Raw genomic sequence first — 20,792 nt, 5'->3', positions numbered from 1 at the left:
GTAGATGTTATTGGTGATGGTCATTGGCATTGAACTTTGATAGATCTCGGAAGTTTCTTAAATCTCAAAGCACTCATCTTTTATAGTCTAGGTTCCTCTTATATGAAAATGAATGTTTTTTTATAATTACTATGAGTATCATTTTAATTTTTTTACCTAAACTTCTAAAGACTCTGTTAGTGTTATAAATTGATATTAAATCGATGCAACAAATAATGAAATAAGAAAAAAGAAAGAATACATAAATTTTACATGGAAAGCCCAAGATGGAAAAAAACATGAGTGGAGGAGGAGAATTCACTATATCAAATAAGAGATTACAAGTGGAGTGTATTTTCCACAGAACATAAGAGGGGTATTTATAGTTTTGCCAATACCCCTTTAAAGAAAATAATTAAAAGATAATGAATAAAACAGTATCACATGAATTGTAATCTAAAGGCTATAATAAACTTGTTCTAATAGTCAAAACCTTCAATTTATGTTCTCACAGTTTCCTTCTGCAGCCAAAATCCATTTGGTCATAATTTTCTTATGAGATGAAGTGGGACCCAATATTTTTTGGGTCATAAATTTAGAAGTCTCTACATTGACACGAATTTTCAAAGAAAGTAAGGAATAAAATTTTCTCCACCTCTTCCACAAAGCTCTAATAATCAGAAATGAATACCAACCAAGTTTAAACAATGCTCAAACTTGACGGTTGGAAGTGCTTTAATCCTCATATCCGCAAGATTATCATGGTTATTGATCTTGGTCACAACAAAATTACCATGAGTGATAAATTTACAAACAAAGATTTAACGAACATCAATGTGCTTAATTCTCTCATGAAACATTTGATCTTTGTTGAGATAAATAACACTCTAACTATTACACATCAGTGTGGTTATTTTCAAATCTTCACTAAGCTCTTCAAATAGACCTTACAACTAGAGAGCATCTTTGTAAGCTTCAGTAATTATTATGTACTTAGCTTCAGCTGAAGTTAGTTTCACGATTGTCTATAAAGTAGCCTTCCAACTAATCATACAACCACCAATAGTAAACACATATCCTGTAAGTGATCTCCTTCTATCAAGATCTCTAGGAACATCTAAATCTACATAGCCAAAGACTCTATCTATTGTCCTCCCAAACTGCAAACAAACATCTTTTGTTCCACAAAGATACATGAGGATACACTGAATGGTTTTTTAAATATTCTTTACCCAAATTACTTATATATATAATAATTGAACGGATTGTATATAATAAATTTGGACAAAAACATACCATAACATACACGGAGGTCCTATTGCATTTGAATATGGAACTCAAGACATATTCAATATAATCGTAAGATTGTGACATAAAATCGATGAAAGTATGAAATGTGCAACTAATGGAGTACTAAATGGCTTGGCATTTAGTATATTAAATCTATTTAATACTTATTCAATTTATCTTTTCTGAATTAGAATTAAATTACCTACACTTTCATCTCTCTGAATCTCCGTGCAAAGTATTTTCTTTACAGTTCAAAATCTTTCATTTTTAGACTCACTGTCAAGTGCTTGATATCTTCTTTATCCTTAGCAACTATCAAAATATGATCGACATATAAGACCAAGTAGATAAATAGTCCATTACTATTTTTCTTAAAATAGTCAAACTATATTAACTACTTCTCTTAAACTTATGAGTGATCATAAAGGAATTAAACTTTTTATACCACTACTTATGAGATTGTTTCAAACTGTAAAGAGATTTCTTCAATAAAAAAATATGTTTTTTTTTTGTAGCCATGAAACCGTCAAGCTGCTTCATATAAATGTCTTCTTCAAGCTCGACATGCAAAAATGCAGCCTTCATGTCTAATTTCTCCAGCTAAAGATCATACTTAGCCATAGTAGCAAGTAAAGCTCAAATTGAGCTATGCTTGACAATCAAAGAGAATACATCTATAAAATCTACATCTGGAATTTGATTGAATTCCTTTGCAAAAAGCATGGGGATATCTTCAACCCCTGATGTGCCTTCCTTTTTCTTAAACACCCATTAACATTGAGCTGCTTTATTGTCTTGGGTAATTTTACCAAATCCAAAGTTCTATTTTTATGTTGGGATTCAGTCTCCTCTTGCATATTGATCATCCACATATCAACATCAATTGAATTCATAGTTTCTTTATAAGTAGAAGGTTCTTAACCACACTCAATACATTCGACTACATTTAGATCATAAGCTACCAAATCAATCTCAACATACTTTTGAGGTGGCTTAATTTTTCTTATTATTATATTTGTGGCAATAGAATAATATGATGGTTGTTGTTGTGATTGTGGGAAAAAAACAACATCATGATTATTTAAACTTAACCCAAAATTTATGCATGAAGATGTACTAATCTAAAGTTCCACTTGTTCGCTAGGAATTTTCTTATGATCATCATTTCTAGATTTTGTAGTAGATGTTGTATATAACATGCTAATATTATCAAATATAACATGTCTATTAATGATCACTTTCTTTTGCAGAGATTTCTTGTCAATAACAATGGAGGGAGAGTGATTCACTAAGTAGCATGTCGTAGTAGCAGCTTCAGCCCAATATGACTTAGGTAGCATGGCATTGGAGAGTATGCAATGAAACTTCTCTAATATAGTTTTGTACATTTACTCTTCCACACCATTTTTCTGGTGTGTGTCAAACTATGAAGTCTCTCATAATTCCTTCTCAATTGCAAAAGGCATTAAATTCTCCTAAACAAAACTCCAACTCATTATTAGTGTGAAGACATTTGATCTGCGTTCCAGTATGCTTCTTGATCATGACCTGCCATTTTTTAAATGTAGTAGAAACATGGCTGTTCTACTTCAAGAAGAATACCCAAAATTTTTTGGATAAATCATCAATGAACGTCAACATATATATGTCAATGCTATCTTCAGATAACATTGTAAATGATTCCTAAAGTTCATAATATATGTAGCCTAATTTAATTAGTATTGTGAATACTAGCATTGAACTTGAATCATTTTTGTTTTCCAAATACACAATATTCACCAAACTTCAATTTTTTAATGCTTTGGCCATTTAAAAGTCCCCTTCTGCTTAGTTCAAGCATTATATTCTCACTCGTATGCCCAATGCACATATGTCAAAGACTGGTTGCTTCATCTTTTGACATGGGAGATGTAGTAACAACTACCTCACCTACTACAGTAGAGTCTTGCAAGACATAGTTTTGCAACCTTCCTCTCTCCCTTCATCTTAATAAGAGATCCTTTTCCTATCTTTAGAACTCCTCCCTCAGTAAAGTACTTGTACCCTCTAGCATCAAGATTACTTAAAAGAAATTAAATTCTTTTCTAGATATGGGACATGTCTCACATCTCCAAATATTCTGATGACTCTATCAAACATCTTGATTCTAGTAGTTCCAACATCAATTATTTTACAAGGAATATTATTATCCATTATCACAATACCAATTGACACTGTTTTATATGTTGAAAATCAATCCCTATTATGAAACATATGAAATGTACAAGCTGAACCAAGAACCCAATCATCACAAGGTTCTCTGTCGGAGACAACTAGGAGTTCACCATCATTAATAACTTCTCAACAACACTAGCTTCAACAAAATGATCTGATTGTTTACCCTTCTAATTTGAAGTTGCATTCTTATTTTAATTTCGTAAATTGTAACATTCAGATAAAATAATTGCATATCTTATCCTTATTTATAGATTTTAATCTACTCTTTGTATCAACATGATAACTCCTCTCTTGAGTTCTACCTCGAACAAGGTCTTCTCCTTGAGCAACATGTTCCTCCACAAGCTACTTCATCTTCTTCTAAGTAAATTATTATATAATTTGTTTAGAGTAAGTGTCTCTCATCCATACAGGATAGTATCTCTAAATATTGTATATTATGAAGACAATTAGTATAATAAGATTAATTTCAAATCTTCTTCGTCATACTTAACTTCCATGGCATTCAAATCGGAGACAATTCCTTAAAAATGGTTGAGTGATTTATAACAGATACACCTTCTATCATTCTATAAGATTGTAAACGCTGTTTTGAGTGCAACTTATTGGTCGAACTTTTCGTCATCTACAACTGCTCTAAATTAAGCCATAACGCAATGACGGTCATCTCCTTCAAAGCACCCATATTAATTTGATTTGATAAATGAAGATGAATTTGAGAAAGAGCCATTTGATTTTTATGTTGCTTCTCCTCCAACATCCATGATAAAGACATTATTTCAAAGCCAAGTAACGCATCGTCTAGATCCATATGCACTAAAACTGCTCGCATCTTAACCCGCTAAAGTAAAAATTTGGTGTTGCAATCTAAGAGAGGGATGTCATAGTTTACTATTGCTACCATCATAATCAAGTCTAGCTTCAATATCGCTTGTTATAACTTAATATTAAATCAATGCAACAAATAATGAAATAAACAAAAAGAAAAAACATAGATTTTACGAGGAAAATCCAAGATGGGAAAAACCACGAGCGAATGAGGAGAATTAACTATATCAAATAAGAGATTACAAATAGAGTGTATCTTGCACAAAGCAAAAGATGGATAAATTTTATCAATACCTCTTTAAAGGAAATAATTAAAAAAGATTAAATAAAATAATAGTACACAAATTACAATCTAAATACTATTATAAGCTTGATATAACGGTCAAAATCTTCAATTTGTGTGCTGACAATTTTCTTCTGAAGCCACAATCTGTGTGGTCATAATTTTCTGATGAGATGAAGCTAGACCCATAAAATTTACCACTCAATTCTTATGTATATGCATATCTAGCACCTGAATTTTACTCTTTACATTTAAATTCTAACTATTCCATGAATGAAATAACGTATTTTACTTTTTAAAAGTTTAAGAAGTGATATTTTTAGGCGATATAAAAATTTGTGTGGTATAGATGTAAAAAAATAAAGTTTAGGTGTTAGACATGTAAATACATAAAGAACCTGTGGTATATATGTAAATGCCCCTCTATTTATAATAAATTTTTCTTATCATTGAGTGTGAATTGTCATAACTCATTGATCGAAGATCATTTAACTATTTAAGTAATCGTTTGAAGTTTCAAACCCGATTTTAAGTTTCTAACAATCAAAAGATAGTTTTTAAATTTTAAAATTTTTTTCTTCAAAAAATAGTGAGAATTATGCCTGATTTGTTGATGATGTATCATTAATAAAGCTTATACATAAATAGCCCACGACGATAGGGAAGTTTGCAAAGTGTTATAGTACATTGAAGTTTTTCTTATAATTTTTTCTATTGTTATATTTTTTTGTGATAAATATCATATATTTGTGTTGTATATAGTCATGCCATATCTTTTGGAGAAGAAATACCAGTAGTGACCTAGCGCCCCAATACTGAAGTTATAATGACGCAACGCTCGAATGATAGTGCACAACAGTAGTGGAGCAGTGCCTCAATACCCTAGGTGAAAAATTTGATGACAGAAACTCGATAGTGTGACTGATGTAGCACATCATAAGATCTAGAAAATAAAATCTAAGGAACAATTAGAAGAACCCAAGCAGCCAATTTAAGGAACATCCACTTCCAAAAAATCTGTATCTATCATAGAGCAAGTTGCTTTTGTTAGTGCGCTCATATCCCACTCTATGGCAACCTTTATAAACTCTATTTTTAAAAATTTGATAGTGCTTATAAGTATTGCCATAGGCTATTTAATTTCGCTCCCACCAAAATATATCATTCGCCTGTCCCTCCTCCTCATGCCCTAATTTAAGAAAAAATATTAGGTCCGGAGTCCAAGAAAAAATATTAGGTCCAGAGTTTAATTATAGATGTCATGTGAGCCTCATATTTTTAACACTGATTAATCACAACCCATAAATTTTTATACTCATGAATCCCAATACATTCACTTCACACGTGGAGCCCACTTAATATAATCTCAGAAGCAAAGTTTTGCCGGATTCCGCGATCGATCCCTCGTTCCCAATCGTCGGTCTCTTCCACCGGTGGCAATGCTTCCCATTCTCTCCAGCGGCGACGCTTCCCATGCTCTGTTAGTGCTCGGAAACTTGTCAAGTGGTTTCAGCTCCTTGCCTGCTTCCTAGGTTTGAGTTTCTCTTTTGCACCCGTTGAAAACCTTTTTATTTATTTTTTAGATATTTTCATACTCTACTTTCTGCCAGATCTGGATACTCATGATTTATATTTTACTCATAACTAGAATCGGGGAATGGTTTCATAGCTTTTGTTTTTTTCTTAATTTTTCTCATCTTAGTTAGGTTTGAACTGTTGTTGCCTTGCTTCCTGTTTATTCTTTCTAACATTTATTTACTAATTTTTATTTTTAGTTTGTAGAGCCGCGCACACTTTTAGAATCTTTTTCATAAATGTGAATGATTTCTGATTAGTCCTATGATAACTCCTTCTTTTTGGAATTATATCTAATATATGATAACTCCTTCCTATGTCTCTCAAACTTTTAAGCAAACCTATCTCCCATACCCTAATTGTTTATGCTCATGAATAGGATTTTGAAAAGATTTTTTTTTGGAACTATGAAGTGCAGGCTTGTTAATTTGGCTAATTTTTTTTGTTTTGATAATTTTCTATTTTTTTATTTGTTTTGCATTTATAGATAGGTTTGCTTAAAAGTAACCTTCTATATCCTTGTTCATAAAAATCTCATTTACACCAACTCTATTTTATCATGTTTTATCTTCCAATACAAACTCAACATTGCTGAGACTACTATTAAAAACATATGATCTTTTTTTATGCTTTTGAGTGAAATTTTTGAGCTCTGATTGATAATAATTATTCTATCATTGAGATCTCATATATAGTTTTGTTGAGATTACTTAGTTTAATTACCTCCTTAATTTTTCGCAATACTTGTTTACACAAGTTTCTTGTGTCCTATCATACCATATGAAGAAATATTTCTGATTAAAAAATTTTCTTCTAGCATTTTATTTGAAGGCATTTCATTTATCCACAAGAATAGTCCGAGCATGAATTTATTAGAAAAAATTTTGTGCGCTTGCAAATCATGCTTTAATAGGTACTTTATTCATTGAAGGATGTCAAGAAACAATTAATCTTGAAATGAATTTTTTTTGGTAATGGGTTGTTTGGAATTGGCATAGAGACGAACACAATAATACTATTGAAGCTGATAAGATTGAGATAGTCTTTGATGTTTCTAATGTTTAGGACAGTCATTGAATTACATATCATATGATTATATTGTTAAGGAATGCATTTATTTCGAATAATATCACAACTAGTATAAGGGCTAACCATGATGAGCCTAATTTGGATCAAACAAATTATGCTACAAAATTTAAAAAAATATTAGAAGATGCAAAAAAAGACTTATATACCTGATGCAAGACATTCACAAAATTTTCTTTTCTATTACACTTATTTTTCTTAATGTGTCTAAGCTTTTGGTCTGCAAGATATTTTAATGTATTACTTGAGCTATTAAATTATGCATTTCCCGGGGGAGCATTATTACCAAAGAGTGCTTATGAGGTTAAGAAGATAATGAAAACATTTGATCTTGGATATACAAATATTGATGCTTGCCCTAATGATTGCATGTTATTTTGGAAAGACAAAGTGAATAAAGAAGTATGTGATATTTGTGGAACTTCAAGATGGGCCACAATTCAAAAAAAAAGGAAAAAGATGTCTGGTAAAAAATAAAATATGAAGTCATCAAAGATTATTCGATATTTCCCATTGATTTCAAGTTTACAAAGATTGTTCGAAACAAAAAATTAAATTGCAGAAGAGATGTTCTGATATTATAAGCATAGAAATAGAGATGGTTTGTTATGACACCCATCTGATGGAGACGCATGAAAATCTTTTGACACTCGGTATTTTGATTTTGCATTAGACTCACGTAATGTTCGGCCTGCCTTGGCATCATATGTTTTTAATCCCTTTAAGATCATTAGTAGCTTATGCAATATTTAGCCTGTCATTTTATTTCTTATATCATGCCTCCTTGGATTGGAATGAAACATACATCTTTCATGCATCTGCAATCATACCCAGAGAGAAAAGTCTTGGAAATAGTTTTGTTGTTTATTTACAACCATTAATTCAATAACTTATTAAAGCATGTCATGGAGTTCCAAGTTATGATACTGTAAGTGGACATAATTTTATTATCCTTGCATTGCCATTGTGTACAATTAATAATTTTCCATCATTTGTCATGCTGTCTGGATGGAGTACTAAAAGAAAATTTGCTTGCCCTTGTTGTGCAAAAAATATTGAATCTTTATGGTTGTAAGAGTAAAAAGTTATCTTATATGGGTCATCATCATTGCCTACCTCCTAATGACATATTTCATGTCAAAAATAAAAGTTTGATAACATAGAGGAGATGAGAACTGCACCTCATTGACTGACGGGTTCATAAAAGCAAAAAGAATTTGAAAAAAAAACTAAGTTAATAAGTGAGCAGTTGCAAGATTCAATCACAGGGAATAAGAAAAGCATTTTTTTGACTTACCTTATTGGATGTACATGTTACAATATAATTTAGATGTCATGCATATAAGAAAAATTATTTGTGATAATTTCATTAAGACTTTATTAGATCTTGATAAATCTAAAGATAATCTACATGCATGAAAAGATTTAGTTGACATTGTAGTGAGGACTGATTTGCATCCTCTTGTTAATGAGAATGGTAGTTACATTTTACCGCCAACAATGTTCACATTATCAAAGAAGCAATAATTGATGCATTGTGAACTCCTTAAGAATAATGAAAGTCCCCAAAAGCTATGCATCAAATATCTCTAGAGCTCTAAACATCAACGAGTGTAAATTAACACTTTTAAGAAGTCATGCTTGTCACGTTCTTATTGAAGATATTCTCCTAGTTGCATTAAGGTGTTTCGCAGCTTCAGATGAAGTAATGGGAATTATAGTGGAAATATCAAGCTTTTTAAAAGCAATATGCTCTAAGAACATTAATCCAAGTGAATTAGAAATGTTACATAATAACTTTATATTGACTCTATGCCAAATGGAGAAATATTTCTTGCCCTCATTCTTTACAATTATGATTCATTTACTTGTTCATTTAGTTGAAGAAGTAAAACTTGGTGGTCCTGTGAAATATAGATGGATGTACCCATTTGAAAGGTAAATTATGATTATTTTTTATTTTTGATTTTAATTTATTTATTTACTTACACAAATTGTATCTGTGAATAGGATTTTTCTATTATTAAAAGCTTACATTGGCAATAAAGCACAACCTGATGGATCAATTGCCAAGGGTTATATTGTTGAGGAAGTAATATTTATTTGTTCCAAGAATCTAGAGCGATCTGATGTTTTGCCAAGATTAACTGCGATTTTATTATCTTATAAGTTTCTAAGTGGTGGAATGACTTTAGGTAAGGTAACTTTGGTTGTATTGGATGACAAATCATCAATTCAAGCACTCAAAAATGCGCTTTTTCACTATGATAATATTATAACTTTTAGAGAAATTTGATAGACAATGAGAAAAGAAAAAGAAGTCAACATACACATCTCACACCTTATGATGTTGAGAAGTTTGTGAATGAAAACTTTCATTATTGGTTTAAAGATAGAGTAAATTTTAATATTTCAAATTTATTTAGCATTCAAAATAAATATTTATGATAAATTTATTTTTTTTATAGTAGGCTATGCGCTATGATACATCGGGAAGTGATGAAATTATGATGCTTGCATGGGCTCCAAATAAAATTGCAAGAAACTATAAAGGATTTTGAATAAATGGATGCAACAATCATACTAGAGATCATGATGAAAATAAGATGACTCAAAATTATGATGTAGTTAACATTACAGAAGATGAGAGGTTTTACTATTATGGGAGGTTGACTTAAATCATTGACCTAAATTATTTTGATTTTTTTTAACTGTGCAATTCAAATGTGAATGAAAGGGTGCGTCTGCAAATGATATGAATTTAGATCAATTTAGTGCTCTTTAGTGAATTTCTCATTTTTAATTCATACCAGAGAGAAGCTGGAGCATGAACCATTCGTTTTCTCATCTCAAGTAGAACCTGTTTTTTTATATACAAGACTCTCAAACTACAAATTGGAATTCTATTATTAGACTTAAACCTTGAGATGTGTTTAATTTAAGCATCACCACTCATGAATGTCATACAAATTTAATGTAAGCCAACAAGAAATATTAAGGTAATTATTTAATATGTAATTTTGTTCATTTTTTTAGTAGTTTGCTTCATTTTCTATGCTCATTTATTCACATATCACCTTACTTGCGTTGTATTTTCTTGTTTGAAGGTAGACAAAAGGGAAGTTTGTGTGTCCCTCCATACTTTTTTTGGATTTGATTTTTGTTTATTCAAAGAAGATATTGGTGATGTTGTGAATCTATTGTTTTCATTCATTGTGACTTTTTTTGGTTCTGATGCTTATTTATTGGAATAACCACAATATTATTCATAGAAGATTAGATTTAATATACACTATAATTTTTGTGTCCTATTTTTTGTTTATTTTGCATGTTTGTTATTTTCAATTACACTTCGTCATTATGAGAATTATTTGTCTCATTTTAATTTGTAGGAATGGTTGGTGGTTCACTAAAACGTGCAAGAAAGAAAATTTCTACTGGAAACAGAGCATATGAAACACAGTCTCCACCACTTGGTGAGTCTGAGGAGCCTGATTACAATGAACCAAATGCACTATGGCCAAAAGATGTGGTTTCACGTTCTGGTATGTGTTGTAACCTTCTGATTTATAAATGATTAGTTTAAAAATCCAAAAAGTTATAATTCATATTTTAATTTGATCTTTTTTACTGATAGTCTTATTTGCTTACTATGCAAATTTGCTCTTTATTATCTTATGAAATATATCTGTTTTCTTTAGTAATTTTCATTTTTATTACAATTAACATTTTTTGTTTCATCTCATTCATTAGTAAGACATATAAAAATGGAATTTGCACTGGTGGGTTAAGCAAGGGAACAAGAAATTAAGCACATGAAACACAATCTCCATCGCTTAGTGAGTCTGAGGAGCAAGATTACAATGAACCATACGCATGGTGACTAGAAGATGGGGTCTCACATTCTGGTATGTGGTGCAACCTTCTGATTTATAAATGATTAGTTTAAAAAAACCTACACTTTAAAGTTCATATTTTAGTTTTTACTCTATTAGTGCTAGTCTTATTTGATTACGATTCTAATTTTTACTTTATTATCTTATGAAATATATGTGTTTACTTAAGTAACTTTCACTTTCATTACAATAAGCTTTTTTCCTGTTTCATTTTGATTTTCAGAAAGTGGTTCATCATTAAGACATATAAAAATATAATTTACAGAGGTGGGTTAAGCAAAGGATCAAGAAACTGAGCATATGAAACACAGACTCCACCGCTTGATAAGTCTGAGGAGCAACATTGCAATGAACCACATGCACCATGGCTAGATGATGGGGTTTCGCTTTCTGATATGTTGTGTAACCATTTGATTTATAAACACTTAATTTAAAAAAGCCTATAAATTAAAGTCTATATTTTAATTTGCATTATGGTATTAATGGTCTTATTTTGTTTACTATTATAGTTTGCACTTTTGTTATCTTATGAATATATAAGAGTTTACTTTTTTAAATTTGTACTTGTTGACCTCCTTTTGTAGGGACTACTCTCAACTACATGTACAAGCTCAAGCCCCCGTCCTTTTGGCTGATTGTGTTTAGGGTTTAGTGCTTGAATTGACTATTAGGGGTAAGACATACCCTAGGCCGCTTAGATTAACTTGTAAGCTCTAAGGTTCACAATGACCATCAATTCAATCTTAGGAGGGGGACATACCCAAATTGATCCCTGGCTTCACCCATAGTCTCTCGTACCCCACCAAACTCTAAAATTTAGACCAAAACCCTAGTTTGTTCTTTTAAACTTCAAAAGAGATGAAGTGGTCCATGTGAATCAAACTTAACCTTATTTTGATCTAGATGGCACCAAATAGCTCATATGGTGAACTGGATCACCCTGGTCAACCCTTGATAAACATGATTAACATTGGTCCATATGACCAACCCATTGACCCTTTGGTCAACCCAATCACCATATAGTCAACCCTTGGTCAACATGGTCAACACTGGACCATATGACCAACCCATTGACCATATGGTCAACCCAACCAACATATAGTCAACAAATAGCCCATGGGGTCAACCTGACCATCTTGGTCAACATGGTCAACACTAGACCATATGACCAACCCATTGACCCTATGGTCAACCCAACCACCATATGATCAACAAATAACCCATATGGCAACCTGACCACCCTGGTTAACATGATCAACACTGAACCATATGATGAACCCATTGATTCTATAGTCAACCCAACCATTATATAGTCAAATTGATCATTTTGATCCATTTGGTTTGGTCAACCTGTGGTCTAATGAACCTAGGGTCAAATGGTCAACCCTAAGCAACCATGGTCAACTCATGGTCTAATTGTCAACTTTTCATTCTCATAATTAATTAATTATTTATTCATAAGAATGAATTTAAGATCCATACCCTAAAACCCTAATTTAAAGCTTAAAACCCAAAGCTTTAACCCATGACACAATACCACAGATTAGGCTGATGGTCCAAGCCCATGATTTAATAGGTTACCCATAACCTACACCAACCCATCAGGTCAGTACATAACCTATATTCACATAAAACAAATAAAATAAAATAAAATAAAATAAGGGAGAGGGGACAAAAGAATTAATGCTTACCTACTCTCCCTCATACTTGGCATCCTAGTCCAAATAACCCAAGTCCCTCCATGCTTGGGTCAAGGAGAACACCTGCCAAGTTCAACAACCACGCCTCCACCCTTCCCCAATGTCTTTATGTTATTGAATTCTCCCTCTTCCTCCATTGGAGCCAACTTGGACAAAGCCTCTAAGGAGAAGAATTACCTCCATAACTCCTCTCCCTAATCTCTGAAAACACTTTAGAGGAGCCAGAAGAATCACCTCAGGCCAATTTTGGCCCCATCCAAGCCTCTCATGACCACAAAAGACCAAACCCATGAGCTTCATGAAGGCATGATGCTCTCTAATTACATCTCAAAACCTTTGACCTTCAAGAGAGAAAATCTTCTTCAAGCTATAAACAGTAGATTCCTCATCTCTTCAAAGCCTAAATCCCATTAGGATGCCCTAATTTTCAAACCCAAATCTAGGACAAATTTCGAGTGTGTCATGAACGCTACCAAAACCTCAAATTAACTTTTCCAAAAGCTTCCTTGAGCCTTAAGTAGATTTTTCCAATCGAAATTGAGCCTCCCTGAGCCCTCTAGCCCTACCTTAAGACCAAACTGAGCCACGATTTTACTTAGCTCATACTTAGGCCCGGTTTCAGATCAAATTGAGCTAAGGAGGAGTTGTGTAAGGTTAAGTCCATCGTGTTGATTAAACCCAATCAAGACCATACCTCTTAGGGCAAAGGAATGGACCACTAACCCTAAAAATTGCCTCTGGTCTGGTCTTTTGTGAAGAAATGTGCACCCCATACTCAACTAACCATATGGATGTGATCTTACCGGTTATATGATGCTTTTAAAATAAACGCCATGAGATTTCATGGAAAATCAGAGGAGAACTTAATGCTTGAACATGGATGGTATTCGGTTAATCATCCCTTAGAGATGATGAACAGATGCCATCCATTTTCGTATATCAGAAATGGATGACATCGATTAAGTCAAACCATTCATCAGTACGAAACGGAGAACCGGACTGCGAGCCAGCTCAAACGATAGCATGGAAAGTGCCACGAATTGAGACCATCGCGTGAACTTCAGAACTACCGAGGAGGGATGCGGCGCCGCGTTGGATAAGTAGGAATTTAGGAGTTCAATTATTTATTTAAATCCAAAAAATCAAATAACTTACAAAAAAGCATATCTCTGCCACGAAAAATCATAAAAATAAATATCTGAACTCAGGAGATAGAGAGGAAAATTTCAAAAAAAAAAATGATAATAAATGAATTGTATTTAATTTTTAATTAATTAAATACTCCAAATAATATTTCAATTATTAAAAATTAAATATAAATACAAAATATGAAATTCACAGGGATTGCTTCTTTCATCCTTCAGAACATTCTATGAATTTTTCAAGGTTAGAAAATATCCCTAAATTGAAAATCACCAATTTTCTATCAACCCTATAATTATTTTTGAAAAATAACTATAAAAAATTAGTAAATTAGAAATTTAAATTAAAAATGGTTAGAAAATTTAAGGTAATTAAATTAATGCCTAAAATAAAATTTCCAACCATTGAAAAAGTCTAAAGTAACAATTTAGACATTTATGGGTAAAATTTTAAAATTTAAAATTTACACTTTAGCCCAAAATGTCCTAAACTTGTTTTATTGCTTTTAATCCTCTGGTTTAAAGGATTAAGAGTAGTTATTTCATCTGATTTTAGGTTGACCTTATAGGGTTAATCTAACCTAATCTTTAGGTCCAAACCATCTTAGACCTAAACTTAACTCTTAAGCCTTAATTAAATAAGGCTTACCCCTAATCTTTAGGTCTAACCCATTTTAGATGCTCGTAGACCTAAACTTAACTCTTAAGCCTTGATCAAATTAGGCTTAACCCTAATATTTAGGTCTAACCCAGCTTAGACCTAAACTTAACTCTTAAGCCTTAATGAAAATTGTCTTAACCCTAATCTTTATGTCTAACCCATCCTAGATTTAAACTTAACCCCTAAGCCTTTATCAAATTAGACTTAACCCTAATTTTTAGGCAACCTATCTTAAACCTAAACTTAAATCTTTAAGCCTTAATCAAATTAGACTTAGCCTTAATCTTCAGGTCTAACTTATCTTAGATCTAAACTTAACCCTTAAGCCTTAATCAAATTAAGCTTAACCCTAATCATTTGGTCTAACCCATCTTAGAGCTGAACGTAACTCGTAAGCCTTAATCAAATTGGGCTTAATCCTAATCTTTAGGTCTAACCCATCTTAGACCTAAACGTAACCCTTAACCCTAAGTCAAATTAGGCCTAACCTTAATCCTTAAGTCTAACCTAACTTAGACTTAACCTAACTAAGAAGATTTTTAAAAGTCTAATCAAATAGGACATGCTGTTTCCTCCACCAAAGAAGACAAACAAGATGGGAAAATCTATCAAGCCCAACTACTGTCACTAACACAAGCATTCGGGACACGTGTTAGAGGATTGCTACATGTTCAAGAACTAGGTTGACACACACCACAAAGCAGGGAGATCAAGATGCTAAAGCAATACTTGGAGAAACCTTCTAGGAATGGATCAAACAAAGTTATTGTGGTCATTCCAATCATATCTGCTGCAGATACTACTAGTGATGTACTTTATTTTTGTTCATATGCAAATATAAGCTTAGAGGAAGATCACATTCTCTACGATTCCTTTTGTACTTTTTATGAATCAATGAAAGAAGAAATTTTGAGTATTTTTTTTGTTTTTCACATCTTTATTGTTATCACTCGTGAGTTTGATGCAGATGATCACAGTGAAGGAGAGGAGCAATACCCACTATGCCCTCCTTTAATGGCGCTTACCGCATATGTCAAGTTCTATGTGATTCATCAGATGATGTTGGTGGCACACTTGCTTCTCAAGGCTCTTACATAGAGTCGTTAGCTAAGTCCACCCGTAATGAGAATGGGAAGGACATCATCTCTCAAGAGATGGATGATATTCCCAAATTTTCTACCCATAACAAAGGAACTAGAAATCCTTCTAATAAGGTGGATTATAGAATGTTGGAACACCTTAAAAGGTTGTTGGCATCGTTAAGCATCCTTGATGCTCTCCTTATATCTTATGAGTTGAGAAAGACTTTGGTGAAAGCTCTCCTGGAGCCAGAAATCTTCCATACTTACTACAACAAAGACAAAATAAAGGAGGCAGTCATACCGTAAGATATAACTATTGTCACCTCTTCTGATGATGACTTACTACAAGGTACTACGGACCAGAACCATCCCTTATACGTGACAATTGTGATATATGGAACATCTATGAACTGTATATTAGTTGATTTCAACGCATCCGTTATTACCATTAGAATGTGAACCCTTGAATTTCTTTGATTAAGCACATGAAAATTATGCTTTGATAGAATCATGTTGAATGAATTCAACGAAAATGGGCAAATGACCCTAGGGTTCATAATCCTTCCTCTTCATTTTAGAGAGTTCAAAAGTGAAGTTAAGTTCCACATCATTGATAGGAACACATTTTTAAGACCCTTGTTCGGAAGCCCTTGGATTCATGAGTAAGAGATGATACCTTCAACTTTCCAGAAGTGAATCAAGTACATGCGTGAGTTGAAGAGTTCTCCATCCCAGGTGATATTCAACCATTTTCCATCAATGTGGGCGGTATAAATGCTAATGTTGAATATTAATTTATCATAAGAAGGCAGCTCTATGGATTTCAAATGCCACAAGGCATCAACATACCCCTCATCTTTCAAGCTCTATTTGGTCAAAGGCAAAGAGACAATAAAGCAGGAGGGAATGCGTCCTACTCCACTAACACTTGAGCAAACTGAAATGCTCCCTACTCTGTCAGCTCCAAGGCAAGAATAAGTGTCAAATCATACGTTGAATATGAGGTAAAAGAAGGATTTTTGGTGAAGAAACCTAAGGGCTCAAATGATGAGGGCCAATAGGACGCCGACAAGGAAATACTCTTGCAACCATCAATGATCATGATCCTCTGCTTCTCTGACTTATGTTTTGCATATGAGGTACTGTTATTGACCCTATATCAGAAAGCCATTGTAAGGACTTGATAGCTACAAATGATTCTACAACAGATGATCTCAATACCCTTATTTGCTTCTAGGACTTAACTTCAAAGAGAAAGGCATTATATTTTACAAAGTCAATTCTTATGTGATTAAGGACATTGCAATGCTTTTAGATGATGGTAATGAACAAGCAAATGACATTCTTATTTCTTCATATTGTTTTCCTCTCATTTCTAAAATCTTGGATAATAAGTCGTTACTTGAGAAGTGGTCTGTTTGCCAAGCTAAACTATGTAAGGCTATATGTCAGAAAAGACCCTTAGGAGAAAAAACACAGCTTAGGATATGTCAAAAGAGCGGATGATGCTAATATCCTCAGTACTTCATTCATGATGATCTTTGCATGTCATGATTGTGAGATCCTTACCTCTCATGATGAGGAAGTTGAAGTTGAAGATGCCCCTCTTGAATATGAGGATGCCTTTCATTGACTTTTGATGAGTTCATCATGGTCAACTTAGCTACAGTTCATGATATTTCTCACACATTTATAAGCAAATTCCTATCAGAATCTATGACAAGCAAGATCATAGAATTTTTAAAGGAGTTTTAAGGCTTCCTTTCATGGAGCCATACTGAAATGCCCAATTTAGCGACGAAAGTGGTCATCCACAATTTGGCCATAGTCCCAAGAATTGTTCATATTAAATAATCACCTCGAAGAATACGACATAATAAATATAAAGTAGTCATTGAAGAAACCTAAAATGTCATAAAGGCTAGCTTCATTAGGGAGGTCTCCTACTCAACATGGCTTGCAAACATTGTACCAGTTACGAGTTTGCATCAATTTTGTGGACTTGAATAAGTTCTGCCATAAAGATGATTTTCCTCTGCCTAAACCAAAGTTAATGGTGGATGTTGCCTCTTCACATGTGATGTTTTATTGTATGGACTAATTGTCCAGTTACAATTAGATCTGAACAGCCCAAAGGAAGAACAACATACAGTGTTCTGGACGCTCATAAACATCTATTGGTTTGAAAAATGTCAGAGTGACCTACCAGAGCACCATTGCACATATCTTTTATAACTTGCTGCATCATCAAGCCAAATGTTGTGTCGACAATGTAGTGATTAAAAACCATTTTGACTAGGATCATCTGTGAGTCATAAGGATTATTTTTTAACACCTTAGGAAGTACAATCTGAAGAGAAACCCAATGAAGTGTGCTTTGGATGTATCTTCCAGAAAGTTTTTGAACTTCATTGTTCATCAAAAGGGCATTAAAATTGATCTTAATAAAATTAATTCTATCATAGAGATGAAGCATCCTAAAAGTTTAAAGTAATCGCATTCCCTTCAAGTGAAGCTTGCCTTCATTAGGAGGTATATCTTCGTCCTTTCTGCTCGACGCCACCCTTTCTCTACATTGACTAATGTTTCAGTTTATTTATTTATTTTATTTTTAAAGGAGTCGCTGACCCAACCAATAATTAGGGAGTTATTTAGTTTCCCAAAAGATAGCCAAAAAGTTGACCCAATATATTTTTGTGGCTAGTGTGCACAATATATATGTTATAGAAAATTGAATTTGATTAAAATTTTACACACTAGGTGCACTATGCAAGTATATGTATCATTTCAAATAATATAGGATTTTCTTTTAAAACTCAGTATCGATCCCATAGGGAAGGTGAAGCTCTTTTTATGGACTTAGTACAAATTTACTTTAACTCCACACAATTATCTAGGAAATATGGTAACAATTTTATGTGTAAAAAGAAGTTACTAAATTCCTACTAATTCTATTTCAAAACTTAAAGAAATTGTAGTATTTTTAAACTAATTTTATGTAGAAAAGTTCAAATTGTGTAAAAGTTTTTTACCCTTGCAAGGAAATCATAATCAGTGCAGGAATCAAATGTCTAAAGGTTTAAATGTAGTTTTGTGTCAAATAGAAGCGATCCTATTCTTTACTATCTTCTGAGTGCATAAAGAACATTTGTTAACCTAGAATTAAGTTTCTAAATCCTTGGTTATGCTGGGTAGGTTCTAGTCTGTCACTTCCAGATTACCCACTACAACTGTTATTATGGAATAACCTAGCCTTAAGCTCCAAACTGTTGATCAAATTGGTTAAGGTTTTAACCTGTCACCCTAGAATCACCAATTTATGCCCATCAAAATTTATCTCCCTATTTATTAGTACAACCAAAGGGATACCTTCTCACCCACCGGATTAATGTGATTCTTACTAGTTGAGGAATACATAACCCTCCTGGGTCATTATGGATTCACAATAAATTTCAACTTTCCAATCGACCGGATTGAAAATGTAAATTAAGTACAAAGTAATGAATCATCACAAGTGTTGAATAAGAGAAATCTTAAACAATTCTAATTCTACACATGATTATTTATTAATGCAAGAAGAATGATCAAGGAAACTATTCATACTTCATAAGGATAACACAAGAAAAAATGATTAATATTAAAATCCAAGTTTACAGTGTAAAACAAAACTCAAAAAAAAAATACAAAGTACTTATCTCAAACTTCTCCTCAAGAAAATTCTTTGAAGTTCCTTTGATGACTTCTCACAACAAAATATACACTAGAAATCCTCTCAACAACACCCTCTTTCACACACACACACTCACACCACACACACACCCACACCTTTACTCTCTTGCAAGCCACCTCCTTTTCGACGAGCCCATGCTTCCTTTAAATAAAGCTCTTTAAATCACCAAGAGTCACTTCAAGCACCTCTTCAAAATTTGTCAAAATTCATTGCACAAAAATCAAAATCGTTTCAGGTGCCTAGGTGCCCAACCGTGGTGCCTAGGCGCTAACCTTCTAGAATCCCATTTTAACTACTAAGCGCTTAGGCGCCAGGTAACTTTTTGCTCCATTTGAACCCATTTTGCTCCTTTTTCTCTTAAACTTCTTCACTTGTACCTGAAATAAAAAAACACACAAAATGCCTTTCATTAAAGTGCAATATCATAAAAAATGAGCAGTATATATATATATATATATATATATAACACATTTTAAGGCTTGACAATTCCCCAAGCTTAAACGTTTCTTGTCCCGAAGTAACCCATTTATTTTGTATAATAAATGCTTTAACTTATGGTAGTGGGTTTCATTAAAGATTACTATAATTTTGTCCCATGAATGTGATGGTGAAACTTTAGAAAAAAATTTTAATAACTCAGGATAGAGTTGGGGTATAAGAGTATCTAGTATTTAAGTTAGGATATCTGTTTTCCTATTCATTTAAAAAATAATTGTAATTATTCACACTTATGAATCTTTGAAAAATTAAAAGATATAGTTATATGAGAACTCTGCTAGTAAAGAATTGACTAAAAAAATAAAATTAGGAATAAACTCAGAAGTGTAAAAAAGTTTTTTCCTTTAAGATATTTCAAGTGAATCCAATTTTTAATTAGGCATCTCCTCAAGCTTCTCTTCACATATTTTTCTCTTTACTTTTCTTTTCTTTTTGTTTTGCTTTTCTTTTTCTTTCACGATCATTTTCAATCTTTTTTTTTTGCTTTTCTTTTTATGTGAGGGTCATGTGAGGATTACTATATCTGGATAGACTTTAATGATTTTGAACTCTACTATCCTCTTCATAAAGTTAAAAAATTCTCACATTTCTTTACTTGATAATGTGTATTAGTATAAAAATGATTTTTCAAAGAGTCTCAAATTCTTTTTAAAGTGAAAATTTAAGATCCTTAGTGTTTCAAAAATACAATTTTTCTTACTTTGAATAGTAGAAGCATATTTCTATACTTTTATACCAAACATCTTAACTCTAGCACTACTCTTAATCACTAAAAATTTTTACTTAAGTTTACTATAACATTTATAGAATTATAAATAGAGTTTT

The 20,792-nt window shown here is 32.5% G+C and overlaps 1 long non-coding RNA gene across 1 annotated transcript; it reads left to right on the top strand.

The window, feature by feature from the left end:
* Nucleotides 1-5,869: 5,869 nt before the first annotated feature.
* Nucleotides 5,870-11,637, top strand: LOC110032638. The gene is made up of 4 exons (XR_002294869.1): nucleotides 5,870-6,129; nucleotides 10,651-10,803; nucleotides 11,012-11,166; nucleotides 11,378-11,637. It is a non-coding gene; the product is annotated as an uncharacterized LOC110032638 (long non-coding RNA).
* The last annotated feature ends 9,155 nt before the right edge of the window (nucleotides 11,638-20,792 follow it).

The sequence above is a fragment of the Phalaenopsis equestris genome, unplaced genomic scaffold (assembly GCF_001263595.1).
Source record: "Phalaenopsis equestris unplaced genomic scaffold, ASM126359v1 Scaffold000991, whole genome shotgun sequence".
Classification (NCBI taxonomy): domain Eukaryota; kingdom Viridiplantae; phylum Streptophyta; class Magnoliopsida; order Asparagales; family Orchidaceae; genus Phalaenopsis; species Phalaenopsis equestris.
The sequence above is the reverse complement of the archived record's forward strand: the minus strand, read 5'-3'. Positions and strand labels throughout refer to the sequence as shown.